At 44.8% G+C, this 24,153-nt stretch overlaps 1 pseudogene; it reads right to left on the bottom strand.

Moving 5' to 3' along the window:
- Window positions 1-14,016: 14,016 nt before the first annotated feature.
- On the bottom strand, window positions 14,017-14,134 carry LOC126475705 (5S ribosomal RNA; annotated as a pseudogene).
- Window positions 14,135-24,153: the final 10,019 nt, after the last annotated feature.

Consider the following 24,153-nt stretch of genomic DNA (forward strand, 5'->3'; position numbering starts at 1 on the left):
ACACTGCGAGAGGGCTGTACAAGCAATGATCACACGCACGGCACAGCGGACACACCAGGAACCGCGGTGTTGGCCGTCGAATGGCGCTAGCTGCGCAGCATTTGTGCACCGCCGCCGTCAGTGTCAGCCAGTTTGCCGTGGCATACGGAGCTCCATCGCAGTCTTTAACACTGGTAGCATGCCGCGACAGCGTGGACGTGAACCGTATGTGCAGTTGACGGACTTTGAGCGAGGGCGTATAGTGGGCATGCGGGAGGCCGGGTGGACGTACCGCCGAATTGCTCAACACGTGGGGCGTGAGGTCTCCACAGTACATCGATGTTGTCGCCAGTGGTCGGCGGAAGGTGCACGTGCCCGTCGACCTGGGACCGGACCGCAGCGACGCACGGATGCACGTCAAGACCGTAGGATCCTACGCAGTGCCGTAGGGGACCGCACCGCCACTTCCCAGCAAATTAGGGACACTGTTGCTCCTGGGGTATCGGCGAGGACCATTCGCAACCGTCTCCATGAAGCTGGGCTACGGTCCCGCACACCGTTAGGCCGTCTTCCGCTCACGCCCCAACATCGTGCAGCCCGCCTCCAGTGGTGTCGCGACAGGCGTGAATGGAGGGACGAATGGAGACGTGTCGTCTTCAGCGATGAGAGTCGCTTCTGCCTTGGTGCCAATGATGGTCGTATGCGTGTTTGGCGCCGTGCAGGTGAGCGCCACAATCAGGACTGCATACGACCGAGGCACACAGGGCCAACACCCGGCATCATGGTGTAGGGAGCGATCTCCTACACTGGCCGTACACCACTGGTGATCGTCGAGGGGACACTGAATAGTGCACGGTACATCCAAACCGTCATCGAACCCATCGTTCTACCATTCCTAGACCGGCAAGGGAACTTGCTGTTCCAACAGGACAATGCTCGTCCGCATGTATCCCGTGCCACCCAACGTGCTCTAGAAGGTGTAAGTCAACTACCCTGGCCAGCAAGATCTCCGGATCTGTCCCCCATTGAGCATGTTTGGGACTGGATGAAGCGTCGTCTCACGCGGTCTGCACGTCCAGCACGAACGCTGGTCCAACTGAGGCGCCAAGTGGAAATGGCATGGCAAGCCGTTCCACAGGACTACATCCAGCATCTCTACGATCGTCTCCATGGGAGAATAGCAGCCTGCATTGCTGCGAAAGGTGGATATACACTGTACTAGTGCCGACATTGTGCATGCTCTGTTGCCTGTGTCTATGTGCCTGTGGTTCTGTCAGTGTGATCATGTGATGTATCTGACCCCAGGAATGTGTCAATAAAGTTTCCCCTTCCTGGGACAATGAATTCACGGTGTTCTTATTTCAATTTCCAGGAGTGTAGTTTGAATCAAGTGTCACACGGAAACATAACACGCAAAGTAATATTAAGAACATATTCATCACACACGCGAGTCCTCAACTGATACCATGGACGAGTACTTCTCCTTATCCTTTGTCTCACACACAGATTGAGACTCACACAGTACTCACCACGTGGAAGTACTCGTCTCTAATTTCAAGTCCTGCACACGCCATTTCTTAAATATTTCCAACTTATAGTACACAAGCTAGTAATTCAGCTTAACTTAAGCACTTGGAAGTATTTCAACTTATTGCTACACATGGTTTCATTGTGACCATTGGTCACTTCCGAAGATTACTACGATCCCCTTAATATTACCTGCCTGACATTTAATTCTCCCCACAAAAGTTCCTGAAATAGAGAAATTATTAGTCCAAACTACTCTTCACACCTAAGACAGGTCTTACCAACACAAGATCCAGCGGCAGAGTGCTGAAAAACATGGCCGTTCTTCACGTCAGCTCGCAACTCTGTCGAGGTGGGGGAGCACCTTGCTACCGTATTGGTCAGCCACATTTCAGGCGCTCAAAGCTCCGGTAAATTTCATGTCTTTGGTTCCACCAAAGGTGACCAAAGGACCATCTCAAAGATGATCATATATTCACATTCACTGTCTGCAGTTAGCAGACGACCATACATTCATTCATTTCGCAGATCTCACCAAATTGGATGTAGGGATTTATTTTGTGGGAGTGCACTTGTGATCAATTAAATAAATAAATTGTCATTCTTTCCTACACTGGTATCCGGCTTCGGTGTATTAAGTGAAATTCAGTTATTATTAGAAAAATATGTTGTTCTGACACGATTAACGAAGAATGTTGTACCTATTTTCAATGTCGGGCGGTACTGTACCCTTTCAAAGAAACTGGTACACTGTAGTATGGTCACTCAGACATCGTTAACTGTCAATGTGGGGCCTGGCCACTATTGGACATAACAGCCTAGTGGAGCGGTTTGATTCCTTTTCTGGCCGAAAGGACAGTGATTCCGGTGGTGGCAGAGAAGGGAACTTCTTCAAGTCAAGAGGAACATTATCTGAGTGCTTTAGCAGCCAATGCTTGTACCCTGTTGGCTTAGTGGCTGATACAGTGCACTGTGTCGTGCACGGGCTGTGCATAGGGTGTATTGGCCAGCAAGCAACATTCCGCAAGGAAGTCCGTCGTTCTCATGCGGCAAGTTGTGGTTGCTGACTGAAGGCACACGGGGAGTATGAGTTTGTGAACTTTCAGCGAAAGCAAAAGAAAGGGAGTACAAAAATGGCTAGCAGAAGAAATGAATACAGCAATGTAAGTCACGCTGTGAAACAGCACCAGATGTGATACTCTTTGATTGAAAGCGCCTATTTTGATGCTAGGTGCACACTCTGACTGCCACCCCTCTGGTGTGCATTTGGCTGGTCTATGTATAACGGGCTAGGGAGGAAGAATGGGCAATGGCATTTCACGTATTTACTGCTAGACCTTCTATCTGCCCTCTGTCTTTTCCTTTAACGTCATTTATAAATGCTTGTGTATGAATAGCGTGTTTGAATTTTTGCAAGTGTAGGCACAGATGGATGTCCGGATTTAATTCATTGCCAATATAACCTCTTGGGCAGATTCAACACAGAACAGAGAGGTAGCGGCAAAGATAACGGCGAGGCCAAATTTTAGCGTGTGGTAGTTGGTCACTGGGTGAGGTCGTCCCATTTACTTCTTTGAACGGCGAGCGGTTTCCGGTTGCTCCGTCAAGGCACTCGTTGCTGGGCCTCCGTACCCGTGGTATCTAGTAGTCGCTATTTTAGAGAGTTTTTTTTTTTAAATTTTATCCATATTTTGCAGCTTCAAACGTGACTGTACTCAATACACTCGAGGTATGGATTAAAAAAACGCCTTCAGCCACAATTTATCGTGTTTTATTCAGTACACGACGCATTTAGGACCCTGTGGGTCCAACTTCAGATGTAATTCGTCTTATCACATGCTTTATTAGTTCTTTTGGATGAGATGAAATGCATATTCCTGTCACGAAAAGGTTTTGATGTTAGGTTACGAATTTCATAAGTCAGACGCGGAAAATATGTTTGAAATAGTGGAAAAGATGAACAGCGAAAACTTATTTGGTAAGTTTACACTATTCATCTTTTCCACTATTTCGCACATATTTCCCGCGTCTGACCTACGAAATTCGTAACATAACATCAAACCTTTTCGTGACAGGAATATGCATTTCATCTAATCCAAGAGAACTAATAAAGCATGTGTTAAGACGAATTACACCTGAAGATGGACCCACAGGGTACGAAATGGATCGTGTACTGCTAGGGAAGAGTTGCAACGCCCGGCAATTTTAATTATTTTTCTTGTTATTTACTTGGGGAAATGAAGTTATGTGATCACCTTCGCGCTAGTGTTGAAACCAGTGGTAGGTGCCCAAGTGTTATAGCTCTTCATTCTCTGGATTGATGCTCAGCTTGTGTATTAGTCCTAACTATTGCGAACGTAATTTTCGGGTCAGTTTCATCAAATTCAGATACGATTTCTGAGTTGAAACTCAGAACAGCTTTGTCTTGTAGCGCCCTCCACGTTGTTCCAAGTGCACCACTTGCATATGTTATTCCTTAAGCTCCAGTTCATTAATAAATTCCGCGTGTGCTTTGGAGACGATTAAATCTGATTTCTAAGCAATTTCATGACATTCAGTGATAATTTCTTTGTCAGCTCTCACAGCACTTTTGTCTCGCGGCACCTTTCACGTATCCGAACTAACCAGTGCCCTGTGTCATCGCTTAAGATTTAATCCAATATTACATTCCGCGAGTAGTTTTAAAATGTTTTTTTTGCCCCAGTTCCAGTGTCATTTAGTTGATTTCTTTATCAATTTTTTCCTGGCTCGTTGTTCAGTCCCCCTATCACCCCCCCCCCCCCTCCCCCTCACGTTTGACCGATTCATGGCCGGAGACAGGAACAAACTAGTAAAATTGTTAGTTTGCTTAGTCTGTCCAAGAGGGCTAACGACCGTTGCTGCTCGCTATAAATCAGTGGTTGCATACGTGTGGGTGTGTAGTGAGTATGCAGCTTCTTTATTCATTCACCAGCTGTAGTGTCTCTGTCCGAACTGTATCTCATATACCGAATTAAACCTCTAGAGAGGTCGATAATGCTGCTGAGACCACTTGATGCGTGAATTACGCAAATATTACGTTGTCTGTCCCCTGTAAGTTAACTATCAGCCTGTCGGTATAAACTAATAAATGAAATATGTGTTCGAGGCAGTAACTCAGGTGTACGGTCAAGTAATTCCAAATGCCCCAGAAACCAACATTAGCTCTCACCACACCATTCCTCCCCCGGATAATCGATAATGTTCCTGTTCAAGCCTTTCACAACTCATCCCAATGAAATGTATGATATGCCTGAGAGGTCTTCTTTCCCTATGTACTTTCTTCTGAAAGCTCGCATGTCCCTGTGTTATTCGGTGCATCTATAATTCATTTTGTTACCAAGTTAGACTCATTTTTGGGCCTTATTTGTTTCAAGTCGAGCGCTCAGTCAGACGGAAAGGCGTATGTGGAAGCACGCCTCAGGTCAAGAAGTGCAGTTACGAAACGAGACTGACTCATTAGCGGGGTTAAGAATTATAGACCACATTGTTGGACCTCCCTATAAGGCACCATACTAGGAGGGTTCCAATCATCCCTTGACCTGGCACCAACCGCCTGAATCAGATAACTACAAATCATTTAAAAACATCCCTCCTTCAGTAAGAATAAAATAAATAGGAATTGCAGCGAAGCCTCAGAATATGCCCTACCAACCGATCCCTTCTTTTAATCAAATTGTGCCACAAATTTCTCATCTCTCCAACTCTATTCAATATCTCCTCATTAGTTATGTGGTCTACCCATCCAATCTTCAGCATTCTTCCGTAGCACCACGTTTCGAAAGCTTCAATTCTCTTGCTGTCTAAACTACTTATCGTCCACGTTTCTCTTCCATACATGGCTACACTCCACACAAATACTTTCAGAAATGACTTCCTGACACTTAAATCTATACTCGATGTAAACAAATTTCTCTTCTTCAGAAAAGCTTTCCTTACCATTGCCAGTCTACGTTTAATATCCTCTCTACTTCGACCATCATCAGTTATTTTGCTCCCCAAGCAGCAAATCTAATTTACTACTTTAAGCGTCTCATTTCCTAATCTAATACCCTCAGCATACCCGATTTAATTCGACTACATTCCATTATCCACGTTTTGCTTTTGTTGATGTTCATCTTATATCCTCCTTTCAAGACACTGTCCATTCCGTTCAGCTGCTCTTCCACGTCCTTTCCTGTCTCTGACAGAATTACAATGTCATCGGCGAACCTCAAAGTTTTTATTTCTTCTCCATGGATTTTGATACCTACTCCGAATTTTTCTTTTGTCTCCTTTAGTACTTGCTCAATATACATATTGAATAACATTGGGGATAGGCTACAACCCTGTCTCACTCCCTTCACAACCACTGCTTCCCTTTCATGCCCCTCGATTCTTATAACTGCCATCCTGGTTTCTGTACAAATTGTAAATAGCCTTTCGCTCCCTGTGTTTTACCCCTACCACCTTCAGAATTTGAAAGAGACTATCCCAGTCAACATTGTCAAAAGCTTTCTCTAAGTCTACAAATGCTAGAGAGGTAGGGCCTTTCCTTAATCTATTTTCTAAGATAAGTCTTAGGGTCAGTATTGCCTCACGTGTTCCAACATTTCTACGGAATCCAAATTGATCTTCCCCGAGGTCGGCTTCTACCAGTTTTTCCATTCGTCTGTAAAGAATATAACAAACCAACCCATCAAGACCCATCACTATGTCAATTAATACTGAGCGACTATCTAGTAATAAAGAAAGTTTAACAGCTGAATTATGCAAGGAGTTTGAATGCAGTATCCTGCTAATGCAGGAGACTCGCAGAAGAACATCAAGTTGCCATCTTAACAGCATTGGCATACAGATCATCGTAGAGAAACCTCACGACGCGTACTATGGTGTGATCCTCGCCAGCCATGTCTCACTGTCGGAGAGAGTGTGAGAGAGAGAGAGAGAGAGAGAGAGAGAGAGATGACAGACACGTGCTTATCGTGCTCACACCACAGTACTGAGTCACAGAACTTCATGTTCTGGGAATCAGCCCATTTTAGTTACGGCGACGTCATCTTTACACTGGGATCTTAGCTGCTACTGCAAGGCATGGAGCTACCAGACCACTGACGACAATGCAGCTGCGCTCGAAGCATGGGCAGAGGCACACAGCTTCACTCTGATTCACGATAGCAGACCACCATAATCTATCAGGTGGAAAAGACGATACCAACATGACAATAATAATGAGAGAAACCTTCGGGTGGGCACATACATCACACACAGCACGGACTCTGTATGTCAGCATTATGAAGCCAATGTACGTAGACTTTGAGAAAAAGTTCTACTTCGTTTTTTTGAGAAAAAAACAGTGGATCTGCATGTAGAAATATCAAGAATTCCATCCAAGCCTGAGGAATATGGTAATTTCAGTTACCTAACAACGAGATTTTCGAGAAGATGGATAGCACGATGGGTGTAAGGTAACATATATGGCAAGCTGTCTGATAGTGACGACGATCTAAGAGAGCAATACCAAGACCTCTACCAGAACAATTTCTTTGATGTAAAGACAATACAAGCAGGAGGCGAGTTGATGCGATCCATTGCTCAAACCTGAAAACAAACGTGCGGTAGCGTTCTCGCTTCCCACGCCCGGGTTCCCGGGTTCGATTCCCGGCGGGGTCAGGGATTTTCTCTGCCTCGTGATGACTGGGTGTTGTGTGATGTCCTTATGACAGTTAGGTTTAAGTAGTTCTAAGTTCTAGGGGACTGATGACCATAGATGTTAAGTCCCATAGTGCTCAGAGCCATTTGAACCATTTTTGAACCTGAAAACAAAGAGAGGAAAAGTAATTGAAAGTCTCAGCATGAAAGTGAATAGTTGGCGAGCCTGGAAGCTCCTTAGGAACCTCATAGGAGATCCACCCATCCAAAGAGCAACTTCGCCTAAATAACTGCACATTACCAACCGCTGCTGTACGGCAAAACCAACAGTAAACAGACTCGAGAGCGACTAGCAGAGGATCTGAGGGATAAAAACCACTCTATCGAGAATATGTTCACCACCGCTGAGCTGGAGTTGGCCGTCTCGACCTGTGCTTCTGGCAAGCGTGAAGCAGCTCTGTGGTGCTCCACCCGTACTTTCTGCCGGGTAGCGTAAGCCTCACAGTGTTTGTCGTCCTTCCCATCAGACACTGATTAAAAATTTTTTCAAAGTAAGATCCCAAAGTATAACAGTTTCATAAAACATCTTCTCTTATGGCACAAAACGTATCAGCACACCCTGAAGACAAATGACTACGTTAATAAAAAGATGACATAACCTTCTGAGTCATTAGGTCGCATCATATTCCTCTTCAAACTTGTCCACTGCTTGACGTTTTGTGCCCTGTGCTGAATCTTCTTCGGGATTGCACTGGTGTCCTCAGAAGGCTGAACGTCGAACACTGGAGAAGTTTGAAGATACAGCCTCACGGCTTAGAATATTTCGTCAGCAATGACAACGGCCACGAAAGAATGCAGACTTGTGTATTGAGAACAGTGATTGAGACCAGTCTTTGATTTCAACTAACTTGAATGCAGATTTCAATGAAATATCGTACTTATTATACAAGACGACACACTTCTGCCCACGTTTCACAATTTTATACGATCTAGATTTCGGGTTAAATGCCCAGTTTGTAGTTTTACTCTTATTTGTATCTTCTGGTGTCTTATGAAACGAAGAATCCCAAACCACTACATATATTAAGGGATAATTCAAAATACAAGACTTAGAATCTACAACAAAGAAATTAACATGTTAGATTTTGACACATAAATATCTAATAGTATCTTTATGTACCAACGGGCATTATTAGTAGCGCAGAAATTTTTTTGATACCTGACAGCATGGTGTCAATCAGTTATTCGTAAAGAAAAATGCGGTGGTTTTCGTCGAAAGACTGAATTTTTAACCTATTTTGACATGGCAAGAATTCCAATAACATTTTACTCAAGACCAACGTGATGATGACAAAATATCTGGCATACAACAGTGTCCAGAGCATCTGATCAAGCATACTCTGATGCACATTAAAAATAAAGCAACTCACGGATATAGAAAGCCTCTTCCACAATAACAACAATACCACGCTGCCACTTTTTCTCCAGACCACTGCGCCGTAAGAATCAGTCTGCAAATTAAAACTGGAGCACTTTTCTCTAATCACTGAGATGTAACCCTGATGTTGCCAGTGGCCGGCCGGAGTGGTCGAGCGGTTCCAGCCGCCACAGTATGGAACCGCGCTACCGCTACGGTCGCAGGTTCGAATCCTGCCTCGGGCATGGACGTTTGTGATGTCCTTAGGTTAGTTAGGTTTAAGTAGTTCTAAGTTCTAGGGGACTGATGACCTCAGAAGTTAAGTGCCATAGTGCTCAGAGCCATTTTGTTTTGTTTTTTTGTTGTTGCCAGTGCTACAGTCAGCTAGTTCGTCTCCGTGCAGTCACAGCTACAGTCAGCTAGTTCGTCTCCGTGCAGTCACACGAGGGACGTATTTGGAACACAGGTCAACAATTCTCAGGCTGCAGTGCACAGTTTGTCGAGGAACTGCAACTCCTCATTCGGCTGTGAGCAATGCCTTGGAGATCTCGCAGTATATCGTAGTGCAGTTAAAGCCATAAACCAGCGCTGTTTAGGAGTGGTTACGCTCTCGTGCCGGTCTCCGACAAACGTTTCCCGAGTGCGCGCATCGTCGCCGGGGCCTTGAAATGCCACTCTGAGGCACAATCAATACTGCCCCGGCCTGACCTGCGTCAAGCCGCCCCAGCATACTACCCTGCAAACACGGCTCTAACCGAGTTTTCGCTGCGCTGCTTGCTGAACACCGTACAATCTGTGCACAACGGAAGCTGCGACAGCTCTGAAACTTTGTATGGCTAATGAACCGCTTCTCGTTATCCATGAATCAACGCCTCCTGCAGGCAGGAAGTAGTTAGCTGTCACCCTACACCTCCCCTGTCGGCGACCCTAATTATTCCGTTTAGCATGTAGGTAACTACCCTTACTTCACTTCAGTTTTGTCGGCAACGGTTTGGGTGACGGCTTGAATTTCTTCTGTCACAGCACATAAAAATGTCGACGAGAGAAGATAACGTTCATTAGTAGTGCATTATAAGCATGGAGTTTTGTGTAAGCTTTAGCCGCTAGTAGCCATTTTTATGTAAAGTGCAAATAACATGCAGAGAGAATATTGTGTCACAAGTAGAATCGTAAATAATAAGAATGAAAAATGATACGTTGTACAAAATAATTTCTGGTGTCCACGTATTTATTTCAGCCCATTAATTTAGATTCCATTCTACAGGGTGTTACAAAAAGGTACGGCCAAACTTTCAGGAAACATTCCTCACACACAAATAAAGAAAAGATGTTATGTGTACATGTGTCCAGAAACTCTTAATTTCCATGTTAGAGCTCATTTTGGTTTCGTCAGTATGTACTGTACTTCCTCGATTCTGATGACCAAATTGTAAATTTTCACAATCAACATGTGTGGGCTGACGAGAATCCGCACGCAATTGTGCAATCACGTCATCAACACAGATTTTCTGTGAACGTTTGGGCAGGCATTGTTGGTGATGTCTTGATTGGGCCTCATGTTCTTCCACCTACGCTCAGTGGAGCGCGTTATCATGATTTCATACGGGATACTCTACCTGTGTTGCTAGAACATGTGCCTTTACAAGTACGACACAACATGTGGTTCATGCACGATGGAGCTCCTGCACATTTCAGTCGAAGTGTTGGTACGCTTCTCAACAACAGATTCGGTGACCGATGGATTGGTAGAGGCGGACCAATTCCATGGCCTCCGCGCTCTCCTGACCTCAACCCTCTTGACTTTCATTTATGGGGGCATTTGAAAGCTCTTGTCTACGCAACCCCGGTACCAAATGTAGAGACTCTTCGTGCTCGTATTGTGGACGGCTGTGATACAATACGCCATTCTCCAGGGCTGCATCAGCGCATCAGGGATTCCATGCGACGGAGGGTGGATGCATGTATCCTCGCTAACGGAGGACATTTTGAACATTTCCTGTAACATAGTGTTTGAAGTCTCGCTGGTACGTTCTGTTGCTGTGTTTTTCCATTCCATGATTAACGTGATTTGGTCCGCAGCTCGTGGTCGTGCGGTAGCGTTCTCGCTTCCCGCGCCCGGGATCCCGGGTTCGATTCCCGGCGGGGTCAGGAATTTTCTCAGCCTCGTGATGACTGGGTGTCATCAAACGACTGCCGACCGGTGTGGCCGTGCGGTTCTAGGCGCTTCAGCCTGGAACCGCGTGACCGCTACGGTCGCAGGTTCGAATCCTGCCTCGGGCATGGGTGTGTGTGATGTCCTTAGGTTAGTTAGGTTTAAGTAGTTCTAAGTTCTAGGGGACTGATGACCATAGATGTTAAGTCCCATAGTGCTCAGAGCCATTTGAACCATTTTTTTGTGATTTGAAGAGAAGTAATAAAATGTCCACATAACATATTTTCTTTGTTTGTGTGTGAGGAATGTTTCCTGAAAGTTTGGCCATACCTTTTTGTAACACCCTGTATACACATTACAAAAGATCTAGATTTAAATTTTATTATACCAGAATATTTGTTAGCTGTGTGCTGCACCGTGAAAGCCGATTAAAAGCTAAATTCTACTGTTTAAGCAAATGGGATGTACAAATTGGTGACAAAAGTCATGGGATAGCGATACCACATTTGCAGATGGAGGTAGTATCGTTTACGCATTAGCGGAACTGTCATTTCTACTCGGGTGATTCTGGTCGCTCGACGGGAATTAGATTTTGAAAGCGGAATGATAGTTCGAGCTAGAAGCATGGGATATTCCATATTTCGAAAATTGTTAGGGAATTCAATGTTCAATATCCCTTAATGAGTGGTGTTAGGAGTGTCGGGAATACTAAATTTCAGGCATTACCTCTCACCACGGACAACGCAGTGCCCGACAGCCTTAACGTAACGAGAGAGAATAGGCGCGTTTGCGTAGAGTTGCCAAGGCTAACAGACTACCAACCCTGCTTGAAATAACCGCAGAAATCAATGTGGGACGTACGACGAACATATCCGTTAGAACAGTGCGGCGTAATCTGGCGCTGATGAGCTACGGCAGCAGACAACCGAGGCAACTGAGTTTGCTAACAGCACGACAGCCTCTCAGCGCCACTCGTTGGCTCGTGACCATATCGGTTGTAACCTAGACGCCTGGAAAACCGTAGCCTCGTCAGGTGAGTCCCGATTTCAGTTGTAAGAGCTGAGAGTAGTATTCGAGTGCGGCTCAGACCGCATGAAGCAAGTTGTCAACATGGCACTGAGCAAGCTGGTGGACGAAAGATATCAAGCGCGAAAGGAGCCGCTGAAATGGGAGCGCAGAGGCCCTAAAAACTTGGTAACTCTGTCACTGTGTGAATGAAAAGGCGAGATATCGAACACACTCTTCTCTTCACTTTTTAAACCTCATTTCGTCTCATGTAACTGCGTCGCCAACGCCGTTGTGATTGTTTCTCATACAGCGAAAAGAAAAAAAAAAAAAAAAGATTAAATCTGTAGAGCACTTGCACTCGAAAGACTGAGGTCCAAGGTTCGGTTCCTGGTCTGACACACAATTTTAATGTGCCAGGAAGTTTCGAAATCAATATTCAGTTCGATGCTCAGTAAAAACTAACTACTACTGAATTGTATCATACACTTTTTTGTAAACTATCCACTTTGCCTTAGGATTCACACCTTCCTACTTTATGCTGATCTTTTCAGCTCTATCCCTATAATACTTGTAGCACACTCTGCCCTTATGACTTTTTCCCTCTATTGTTTCTTCCAGCACCAACTTAATTCTTCGTGAATACCGTAGCAGACGTCCCGCTATCTTTCTTCTGGCAGAGTGTTCCATAAAGTTATATCCTTGACAGTTCTGTTTAGTACTTCTTCATTTCGTGCTTTATGTGTCCAGCTAGTTTTTAACATTCTGCGATAATAGCACATTTCAGATGTTTCTGATTTCTTCTTTACGATGGTCCACGCTTCACTCCCATACAATGCCGCGCTTTCGCCTGTGCCAATCACCTTATGATTTCTTCCTCACTTGGGCGATCCCATGTTATCCTGCCTCCTAGACAAGAGAATTCTTTCATTTCTTTCCAAAGCAAGCCTGGCATTGTGACCGTGTGTCAGAAACAAAGTTCCATGTCAAAACTCTTTCGGGGAAGGACCACTTTGATGTATATAACCTGCAGTTCCGGCCAAGTCGTTGCTTAATAACATAGTTCACCAAGACCAACCACCACCACGATTTTCAGGAAGATATCTGGAAATGGATGTTTTGTGCCTGGAATCAGCATCAATGCAACGCTGTTTTGTGATTTGACAATGAGTTGATCGGGCATCTAAACCATCTATTATTGCAGCAAGAGCGAAACTGGGATATCCACATGCCTCAGAACATTATTTTAATTTTCAATAAGAACAATGTGCTGCAAATTCTTACAGCAGTCATTGAAATCGCATCGAAACAAAATTTTACAATTTACGTTATAGTAGCTTGTGAGATTGCAAGATTACAGTGGTCTTGCGGTATGATTTGAAAGTCTACTGGTGACTCTGAGTTTACGCCCTTGACAGCAGTTACTTTAACTAGTAAGTCTTCCACTTATCTACCTGGCCCATGCGTCTGCTAAATTGATTTTGCCCTTTCACAGTGGTTGTTGTTGTTGGCCTGCATTAGAGGTTATCACTTTTATCAGTATCTAAATAAACTTGAATGCTGTCTCAGGCGATGGTCGTGGTGCAAGCGAGTGCAGCTTAGCGATGTGCGGCGCCTGTAATTCGTTATCGCGGACACGAAATATGCACAGTCGCGGGTGCCGATCTGTTTAACGGATCGCAATTACTCTATAATGGAGCCCTGAAATCTCGGCGATTCTGGAGTGTGACACTCCTGTTTGCCGGTCGTACCACAGACCAGCGAGTTGTCCGAGACGACTGAATCTAAACTGTCGGTAAAGCTAAGGGCTCCCCAGTCAAGACGAATGCTAGTGCGTAGTCACGCTCAGGACGAGTGTCCCAAGTACAACCTCCTCATAACAAGACTCAGGATCAGAATCTTGTCCAGACCAGATCCTGAGTCAGAAAACCAAGTTTCTCTGCTCCTCCCTTTCCATCAAACCACAGTAAACTCCAAAAAGGCGCTCACGCAACCACCCCCACAAGGGTTTCGAGCCAATCACAAGACTCCAAGAGCTCCATGTCTCCCGTGTAATTTGTCTGCTCTATGCATTGGCCAGTCCTAATAAAACTAAAACTAAAGTCCGCCCGAACAGGTCTTGGAATGCCCAACGGTAACGACAGGCCGCCGTGTCATCCTCAGCCCACTGGCATCACCGGATGCGGATGTGGAAGGGTATGTGGTCAGCACACCGCTCTCCCGGAACCGCTACTTTTCAATTAAGTAGCTCCTCAGTTTTCCTCACAAGGGCTGAGTGCATCCCGCCTGCCAACAGTGCTCGGCGGACCAGATGGTCACCCATCCAAGGACTAGCCCAGCCCGACATCGCATAACTTCGGTGATCTGACGGGAACCGGTGTTACCACTGCGGTAAGGCCGTTGGCCGGCCAGTCCTAATCAAAGTTAATAATATGTTTCTCTTTTCTGGCGAAACAGACAACCTCTGACTAGTAAATTCCCATGCGGAGGCGAGAAGATGTTGCGCTCCTGACTTCTCTTTCCTGACAGCTACTTTAGGCAGCGTGTTTTGAGTTTCTGGTTAGGCCTAAAGTGAACAACACATTTATCACAGATAATTAACTGGATGGGCCGAACATTGCTGCATGTCCAAAGAGGGGCCTCCGGTAAACTAAGAGAAGTGCTTTTGTGTCCGAACATAGACCACTTCAGAGCAGCCATAAACGTGGTGTTCCACTCTAAAATTCTTTAGAAAGCCTGAGGCTTCTCATACAGATTTTCAGCACCACCTGATCACTCTCTCGATAGTGCCCAGTCCACAGTGAACATGGAAACTCGCGAATGTGTACGGCCGCCAACCCTGTTCACAAAATGAATTTACGACTCTGTCGAAACGCTGCACCTGGGCGACCTACATTTCTTTTGCGCCCCTGCCACGGCTAGAGACGCCTAACTGGTAGGTCCAGGTAGGCAGTTTTTTCGTCTCTTTAACCGAGAACATTGTCTGCTCAACAGTGCGAGAAATTCTTGGAACCAGCGTTCTGTCCCCTGTAAGTGCTTCAAGATGTTCCTTTCCCCAATAGCTGCAGGTGGCTTCGTGGCTTCCAAGCCTCAAACGTCCGCTGCAAGATTTGCTGTTAAATGACCAAACTGCCTGCTTGTTCTCAACTCCAGAAATACTGCTTGAAGGAGAGTCACCATGAAGATCCCACTTGCATGAGTAACGTAAATGCATGATATCAATGCCTGCTCATGTTGTTAAGTTCCTGTCGTCTCACAAAAATGACGTCTTGAGTGTAAAACCAACATTAAAGAGTAGCCTTAAATATGAAAAATAGTGAGAGAGAGTGACTCGTCCTCTCTCAAGATGATATCTTGCACTGCTTTATGTACGCGGGCGTGCTGAAAAGTAATGCCTGCAAAGTTTTTATGTGGAAACTCTTCAAGCTTTCTATATAAAACAAGTGTTATTAACCTTTTAGATCTTTATTATTCAAGTCTACACACTTATTTCTCAACATAATGAGTCTGGCGACGAACATGAGACACCAGTTTGTACATTAGAATGTTTCCCTTTGTTGACGGAGCCACAACTTCACCTCTGCTTGCATCACTTCATCACTATCAAAGCGAAGTCCTCGAAGATGTTCTTTACGTTTTGGAAACAGATGAAAATTGGATGGGTCCAAACCGCGACTGTATGAAGAACGATGACAGTTATGCGAAAGCATCAGATTGTTGCAGATGCCGAAGCGGTTCTGTGTGAATTGGTAGTGTCATACTGAGGGAGAGGGTGCGTCATGTGTGGACGAACTCTTTGAATTGGAAATTCGATTACATACACTGTTCCTTATTTACAGACAAAGTTACGTTACGCACTGCCATAGTACACTCTGCAGTTCGGAGCCCTCTAGCGGTAGAGGGCTGCAAATATGTAGACTTGAAGAATGAATATATGGTGCGTTAGTACCGTCTGTTTTATTTTAAAACCTTTAAGATTTTTAGCATAAAAATTTGGAAGCATTACTTTGCAACACGTCCTCGCATTTCAAAGAAAGACATCATTATTACCACACGTCACTGAACTGCAAACATATATGTGTTGTTTCTTGCTATTTACTCTGAGGTTATGCACACTGACGACTGCGACACTTGTAAATGTGCACGGTAGATGACTTTTGATCTGGACGATGTGTACACATCCACTTGTGAGCTAAAACTGTAATGAAACTGGGAAATAGTACTGAATGAAGTTCTTGTTCTAACCCAGCATCTTGGTGGAAATATTACCTTTTAAATTTATCGACGGATATGCGTATTTCAGGCTCAGAATTCGTCAGTTTTGCAGAATGAATAGTTGTGCTCGGTGACACAGCTGAGCCGAAACACCGGCGCACGGCAGACAGAGCAATTGTGGGTAAGTACTTTAATAGCGGGGCATCACTAAGAGAACGCCGCCGACGCAGCAGCGTGGGCAGCTCCTGATGACTGCAACCGGCAGTTGCCTGTCTGAAGCCAGTCTCACAAGAGGTAACGCTCCCTGTAAAGTGGCTTTCTAGTTACTGCACGACCCCACACCAGACCAAAGAAAGCATTAATACTGTAATTTGTGCATACAGAGAAGAGTCTTTGTATAAGCCGGGAGAACTCTCAGCTGTTCTCACAAATACCTGCTCTAGAAGAGGATATTTTGCGACGAAGCAGCTTGCAGCAGGCACCATGTGACTACTAGCTAGTAGTCCGACTCTCTGCCAGCCAACAGTAAAGCGCGCCACCCGGCAAACTTACAGTGAATCTTACTCCGCGTAACATGGATTAAGTGCTGGAGGGTACCTGCAACTGCTACTACACGACCATTCGTTATGTCGTCAAACAGTTATCCACAATTTGTACATACCGCCAGAGATCAGTTTTGAGGGACGGCCGCGGTTCTAGGCGCGCAGTCCGGAACCGCGCGACTGCTACGGTCGCAGGTTCGAATCCCGCCTCGGGCGTGCATGTGTGTGATGTCCTTAGGTTAGATAGGTTTAAGTAGTTCTAAGTTCTAGGGGACTGATGACCACAGATGTTAAGTCCCATAGTGCTCAGAGCCATTTTTTTCAGTTTTGAGTACTAACTCTGTCCAACAATATTCAAATGAATATGACAGTACTGCCATCATTAAAAAAAAAAAAAAAAAAAAAAGCAGACAAGGGCGAGGAGAACTCGTTTCGTACAAACTTAATTATTGAAACAGCTCCACGTGAGCCGCAACATGGTCCTATGAATGTTAAGAACAGTGTAGCCAATCACTGTGTAGGGCTTCGCCGGCCGGAGTGGCCGAGCGGTTCTAGGCGCTTCAGTCCGGAACCGCGAGACCGCTACGGTCGCAGGTTCGAATCCTGCCTCGGGCATGGATGTGTGTGATGTCCTTAGGTTGGTTAGGTTTAAGTAGATCTAAGTTCTAGGGAACTGATGACCTCAGAAGTTGAGTCCCATAGTGCCCAGAGCCATTTGAACCATTTGTAGGGCTTCGAATACGGGAACCTTGGGTCACAGAGGCATTAGTGGTTACTGGTCAGCACCCATTATGAGGTTGGTACAGAAAGAAACCCCTTATGCTCTCTGAGCCCTTCCGGCCACCTTGCGTGGACCCCGGACGGTACAGACGCTTAGGTTACTCTTCTCTAGAACGCCGGTGAATGCAAATGTTCTGAGTAGCGTCTCTGTTTGCTGAGTTGAAATGTGTGAGAGCTTTGTTTGAGTTTCCGGTTGCTACTCTGGTACGTGGCATTGATAATCATGCCAGACCAACTAATTCAATCACGGAACTGTGCTAATTTCAGTAGTATTCAGTTTATTCGATGAGATCTTTTGTGCAAATGTAACTTGGCGTGGACGAGCGGTGACACCACGTGAGGTACAGCTTTAGTTAGTTTAGCGTATTATGTATGAATGTGTTATATTCTTGTGCTAAATTTTGTTTAATTTACCGTCTGATTTGTGTTTCATTCCAATGGACTTGGTAGCCCGTACTTTGGTACATCACGTGTGTTTCTGTGTACACCAAGACAACGTCAAGGTATCGACATGCATGATACCCACTACTAACAAAGCCTGTCCTTGCACGACCTATCGCAGACAGCAAGACGTCCGCTACTGCTCTTAGTACCCGACCTAACTATCGCTCTTGCCCTTGGCTCTTGCCTTGGCACTTTTTTTCCCCTACCCTTCGTTCGATTTCGACGCAATCTATCTCCAGATGAGCGCGTATTAATGGTTAACCTTAACCAGACGTACCCAGACATCGCAGTACCCACATCCTGCGACATCTCACTTAGTGAAAACTAACCATTGTGCAGAGATGGCAGTAGACCTATTGTGTTGGCCATCATGCTGCTGTGGGCGTGGAGGGGCTCCACCTCTTACCAAGACGCTCCAGTTCGACGTAAACACCTCTCGTGTTCGAATTGAAGCCTCAGTTTCATGACAGAGTAGCTGTGTCTTGGTTTGGTAAATTTATTTACAAAATTACTGAGTTGTACGGTATTTTAGATGTGGACTTTATTCTCTGAAACTGACCGTTAAAGGCACTCGCGCCATGACCCAGTGAGCTTACATGTGGGTTAGGGAAGCTTTTCTGCTAAATTCTATCTTTCGTTGTGTGAGCGACCAATGTGAACGACGTGTGTCATCTTGATAAATCGTATCCAGTAATTTAGCAGTCTTGCCCCACTTGTGTTGGTCCAGATGCTGCGCTGTATAATGTGCCATGTGCCGATGCACGTGCTAGCATCCCAAGTAACTATAATTTAACTTCTGTGTGTGTGTTACTGTTAATAAGGAAATAAATGTCCATTATTGCTACATTCTTTGTTATTACGTCTCACAGCACCATTCCGCTGCCTAGTCAGGATTCTTAAAATCAGTTTGCTCCTTCTCTTAGCAATGCTTCAATGAAATTTATCCTGATTATTGTATATCCAATATATGGATTGGTATTTCATCAAATCGTGAAATGATCTGTGAGGGGAAGACTTTTTATCAGTTTAATTAATTAATATTTAAATGAATCTGGCCCACTAGCCAAAAATTTTGTGTTTTTGGTACTTGTTGCAGGCAAATAAACGTAGCCTCTACTTGCAGAGTCATTCTTGGGATTTAGGAAAACAGAAAAGAGATATTTTGCGTAGCTGATCTTACCAGTAACTTGCAGTAGCAAAAGACGACAGCTATCATTCATTATGTATATAGATAACGAAGTATTTCCCGGCGTAATAATTGATAATATTCTTCTTGGGTGTGCAGCCGGATCATAACGTCATCTTGAAACAATATTTCAGCGGTCCAACTGGCCGCCATCTTCAGGTGAGACTGCGGATACACGATCTGCTGCTTCTCTCACGGTCGACTATAAGTAGCTTGCATGTAGGAAATTAAAAAAAAATTGTTCATACATACCCTGGATAACGAAAGAAAAAATGTTGTTTATAAACAAATATTGTAAATAGTTAGAATAAGTTTCAATTTTTTTTTATCTCTCATTCTCTAACAAGTATTGAAAATAGTTAGAATGTGTTCAATAATTTTTTTACCTATTATATCTTTTATTCCAACTATCACGCAATCTCATATCAAGTCCTTGAGCGAAGCTGGTTACCACAGCTAGCAATATATAAAAAACAAAAGCGCTGGCAAATACTGAACACTGAAAGGATTTAACCCAAAGTTAGTTCGCCTTGACAAAGCCCAACGAGGAAGAGGTAAGATGTAAGTGAACAAAATGACAACAGGTCGTTCTCTCAAATTTGTAATCACGGTTGAGCGCACAGTGACAGCTCCCATTATACCAGGAAACAAAGTGTAGATTTCATATGCAAGTGCCCAAACCTAGTCGGTCGTGGATGAGACCTCAACTACGAGACTAGACAGAATCGTGCTGCCTAACCATGTTTAATAAGAAACGATGCGAAAGCAGCTAATCGTCATCCTCCCTTGATCAGCCACGCTGCAAGCTACTCTCATAAGAATCGAGAACACAAGGTGACAAGACGTGCAACTTGTGCGGTCTGCCGGCGGCAGCAACTGGTATGACGATCTGATTCTCGAGATAGCAGGCTGTGGCTCTTGCCGCAGATCTCAGCCAAGTCTCTCTTATTCTACGTCTTCATCCAGACTGCGCGCTTCCACAAACTCTGCCACAAGTGTCCCAAAAGTTTTACATTTCCCTTCTCTGCTCCACAAAAAGTCCGCATAAATGAGCTGCCACGAATGGGAATGATTTGGCAAATAATAACCATTAAGATTTTAATAAACTGCAATCCAGCACTCCACAAGTTTCCCAATTAACTCTCTTCGTTGTCAGAGAGATTAATTTGTTATCCTCGTGGAGTGGCGCTCAGATGACACCAAAAGTCCCCCAAAAGTACGAGAAGAGGAAGTTTTTAACATGACTGTCACATAGACTCCCACATAAAATCAACGAGACGGCTATGTTTCGGCCAACCCGGCTTCCCTCAGTTCTTTGGAAGACCAGTTAGAGAGAAACATGGCATCAGGACGTCCTTTGAAGAGAGAACCCGACTCCAAAATTTCTGATTTTACATTGCTCCAGATGGGTGTCATTGTCCCTCCCCGACAGCACACCGTGAGGTCTGCATTTCTAAAGAAATTTGCTCAGCTCACATCTGTCTGGTGTTGTAGCAGACATTACAGCACGTCCGGCACTTTTACCTGTTGATGAAAGGTCAGGGCAATCCCACCTTATCCTACCTGCCCATCTCTTAGTTGTCGCCCTTACCACCCCGCAACTCCACCCCCATCTCCCCAGTGAATCGGCCGCTGTCCAGCGCCTTCTACCTGCCTGCTGTGGGTCACCTACGAATGTGCAGAATCATGCAACTCATTTAATAGGAGACATAAGGCTAAACATGCAGAATGAAAAATGAATTGAGATCCATGTTAGTGCCTCCGATCTTTGCAGTCATTGACATCCTCTATGATATCGACACAGATACCTATCAATTGGTACAATTGTTGTACAGATTTTAGTAAACTGCTGTAATAATAATTATATTTGAAATGTATCAGTTCAAATTTGACTGAAGTGTTTCAATGTTACATGCTTAATATCCTCATTTACTTTTTCTGTCTCTTCATCTTCTGCTTGTGATGTCGCCATCAACATCTGAACTTCAAGCACAGTGATTTTCAACTCCTCCACTCCCTCCAACGGCCACTACTATTACAAGTCTTTCAAGTTTACCTTGTATACAAGGTAACACTGCCATAATTTATTAATAACTATGAATTTACTTTTATTTACACCCACAAAGAATTTTTAATAAATGAAATGAAGTAGTTCAACGTTTAACTTTCTAAAACTAAACTATGTATTTCATAATCCAGAACTTTCCTTTTATTTGATTTTTTCCACGTCAACAGTTATCTTGTCGATTCTTCACTAATGTGTGCCATTACTCAAAGGAATTCGTTTCATACTTGTTTGTGTGCCATGACCCAGCGTAATACTGATTGTTTCTTTAATTGTGGGTCCAGTGAAATGAAATATGCTTGCCCACTATGCAAGAACGTAATTGCGTAAGGCGATCATTGTTCTGTGAGGCTTCATAGATTCATTTGGAAACGTATTTCCACATACGAGGCACAGTGGTCGTTCTCCATTTGTAGGTTAGATATTGAATCCAGAGTTGAAGTTCTTGTTCCACAACGTATCGTAACGTACACAGAGCTTCAGTAGTACTAATATTCACACTTAGCTGCTGCTAAAAGGGCGGTCTGTGGTGAGCCAGTCCGCCGAATTCCCTTATCGAAGGTTTGTTGGAGTCCGAACACGTCTGCTTTGTATGTTCGTAATTAATGGCTTTGCAGTAGTAATTCCTAGAAAAGCGTAGTTAAAAACATGTTCGTATCTACAATGACATGACATAAGTCAAGGGATGTCAACTAATATCGTGACGGACAACCTTTTGCTCGTCGTAGTGCAGCAATTCTACGCGGCATGCCATCAACAATTGTTCGAAGTCCCCAGCAGAGATATCGAGCCATGCTGCCTCTGCAGCCGTCCATAATTGAGAAAGTGTTGCGGTACAGGAATTTGTGCGCGAACTGACATCTCGATTGCGTCCCATAAATACTAGAAGGGTGGCCAAATCATTCACTGGAACTGTGCAAATTGTTCTTCAAACCAATAGCAAAAAATTGTGGTCCGGTAGCAAGGCACATTGTTGTCCACAAAAATTCCATTGTTGTTTGGGAACGTAAAGATCATGAATGGCTGCAGATGGTCTTCAAGCAGCCGAGCATAACCATTTCCAGTCAATGATCGGTTCAGTTGGACCAGAGGACCCGGTTCATTCCATGTAAACAGAGCCCACACCATTATGGAGTCTCCACCGGCCTGCACAGTGACTTGTTGACAACTTGGGTCCATGGCTTCATGAGGTGTGCGCCACACTCGGACCCTACCATGATCTTACCAACTGAAATCGGAACTCATCTGACGACGCCAAAATTATCCAGTCTAGTAGGGTCCAAGCGATACAGTCACGATCCCAGGACAGGCGCCACAGACGATTTGCTGTAAGCAAAGGCACTCGCGTCGGTCGTGTGCTGCCAGTCCATTTACGTCAAATTTCGCCTCACTGTCGTAACGGATATGTTCATCGTACGTCCCATGTTGATTTCTCCTGTTGTTTCACGCAATGTTGCTTGTCTGTTAGCACTGACAACTATAGCAAATGCATCTGCTCTTGGTCGTTAAGTGAAGGCACTGCGTTGTCCGTGGTGAGAGGTGAAATTTGGTATTCCCGGCTCACATTTGACAATGTGGATCTCGGAATATTGAATTCCCTAACGATTTCCGAAATGGAATGTCCTATGCGTCTAGCTCCAACTACCACTCCGCGTTCAGAGTCTCCTAATTCTGGTCATGTGGCCATAATCACGTCGGAAACCTTTTCACAAGAATCTGCTGAGCACGAATGACAGGTTCTCCAAAGCATTGACCTTTTTCACCTGGCGTTCGCGATACAGCGCAATCTGCATATGTCGACGTCGCTATCCCACGACTTTTGTCACCTCAATGTGTAGTCCGCCCCCGGTAGCTGAGTGGTCGCCGGCACGGTAGCTCAGCGTGTTCGGTCAGAGGGTTTAGCTACCCTCCGTAGTAAAAAAAACTGAGTGAACGGATCAACGAACAACCTGAACATGTGTCATCGGACGTCCGCCACGCAAAATTCAGCGAACAATGTAGAACAAAATAACATAAAAAAAAGTTTTGAGCGTGACGGAATGTCAATCCTAAGGGCTCGGGTTCGATTCCCGGCTCTGTCGGAGATTTTCTCCGCTCAGGGACTGGGTGTTGTGTTGTCCTAATCATCATCATTTCATCCCCATCAACGCGCAAGTCGTCGAAGTGGTGCCAAATCGAAAGACTTGCACCTGGCGAACGGTCTGCCCGACGGGAGGCCCTAACCACACAACATTTACATTTATTTACCTCAGTGAGTATTTCTTTTTTAGGTTATTCTGGATACTTTTTATACAAATATTATTTCAATCAGTTGTGCTGGTTTCAGCTGTCGTGTATTACCATACTAATATTTTGGAAATTTATTATTATCTGCTATTATCTAAAATAACAATCAACAAAAAGTACTCCGAAATCCTCCACCCTCCCGTATCCTCTCTAACACACACCAAGTTCTCCCTTTTCTTTACAAGGTCGCCATGCCCCCGTTCTTGTTCGCACCGCCTCTTGGATTAGAGTAAACGCCCACCAGTGGATGATAACGTCCAGAGCGACTGCTATAGCGGTTCTCCGTTAATCTGTCCATGCACTCGGTTTATGCATACCGAGCGAAGTGTCGTAGTGGTTGGCACACTTGACTCGCATTGAGGAGGACGATGTTACAAACCCGCGTCCGGCCATCCTGGTTTAGGTTTTCTGTGATTTCCCTAAATCGCTCAAGACAAATACCAGGATGGTTGTTTTGAAACGGCACAGCAGAATTCCTTCCCCAGCCTTGACACAATCCAAGCTTGTGCTTCGTCTCTAACGGCCTGGATGTCGACAGGACGTTAAGCGCAACTTCCTTCAAAAATGGTTCAAACGGCTCTGAGCACTATGGGACTTAACTTCTGAGGTCATCAGTCCCCTAGAACTTAGAACTACTTAAACCTAACTAACCTAAGGACATCACACACATCCATGCCCGAGGCAGGATTCGAATCTGCGACTGTAGCCGTCGCGCGCTTCCAGACTGTAGCGCTTAGAACAGCTTGGCCACCCCGGTCGGCCAACTTCCTTCCTTCGATTTAGATTTATTTGTTCTGCATGTAAAGCGGAAGGACTGGAGTAGGAACCAATTGGCCACTTGAGGACTGATCAGGGGGTAGGCTAGTTGTAAGAGAGGTAGGGCTCTGGTTTCTAAAGGCGACAGTA

The sequence above is a fragment of the Schistocerca serialis genome, chromosome 4 (genome assembly GCF_023864345.2).
Source record: "Schistocerca serialis cubense isolate TAMUIC-IGC-003099 chromosome 4, iqSchSeri2.2, whole genome shotgun sequence".
NCBI lineage: Eukaryota > Metazoa > Arthropoda > Insecta > Orthoptera > Acrididae > Schistocerca > Schistocerca serialis.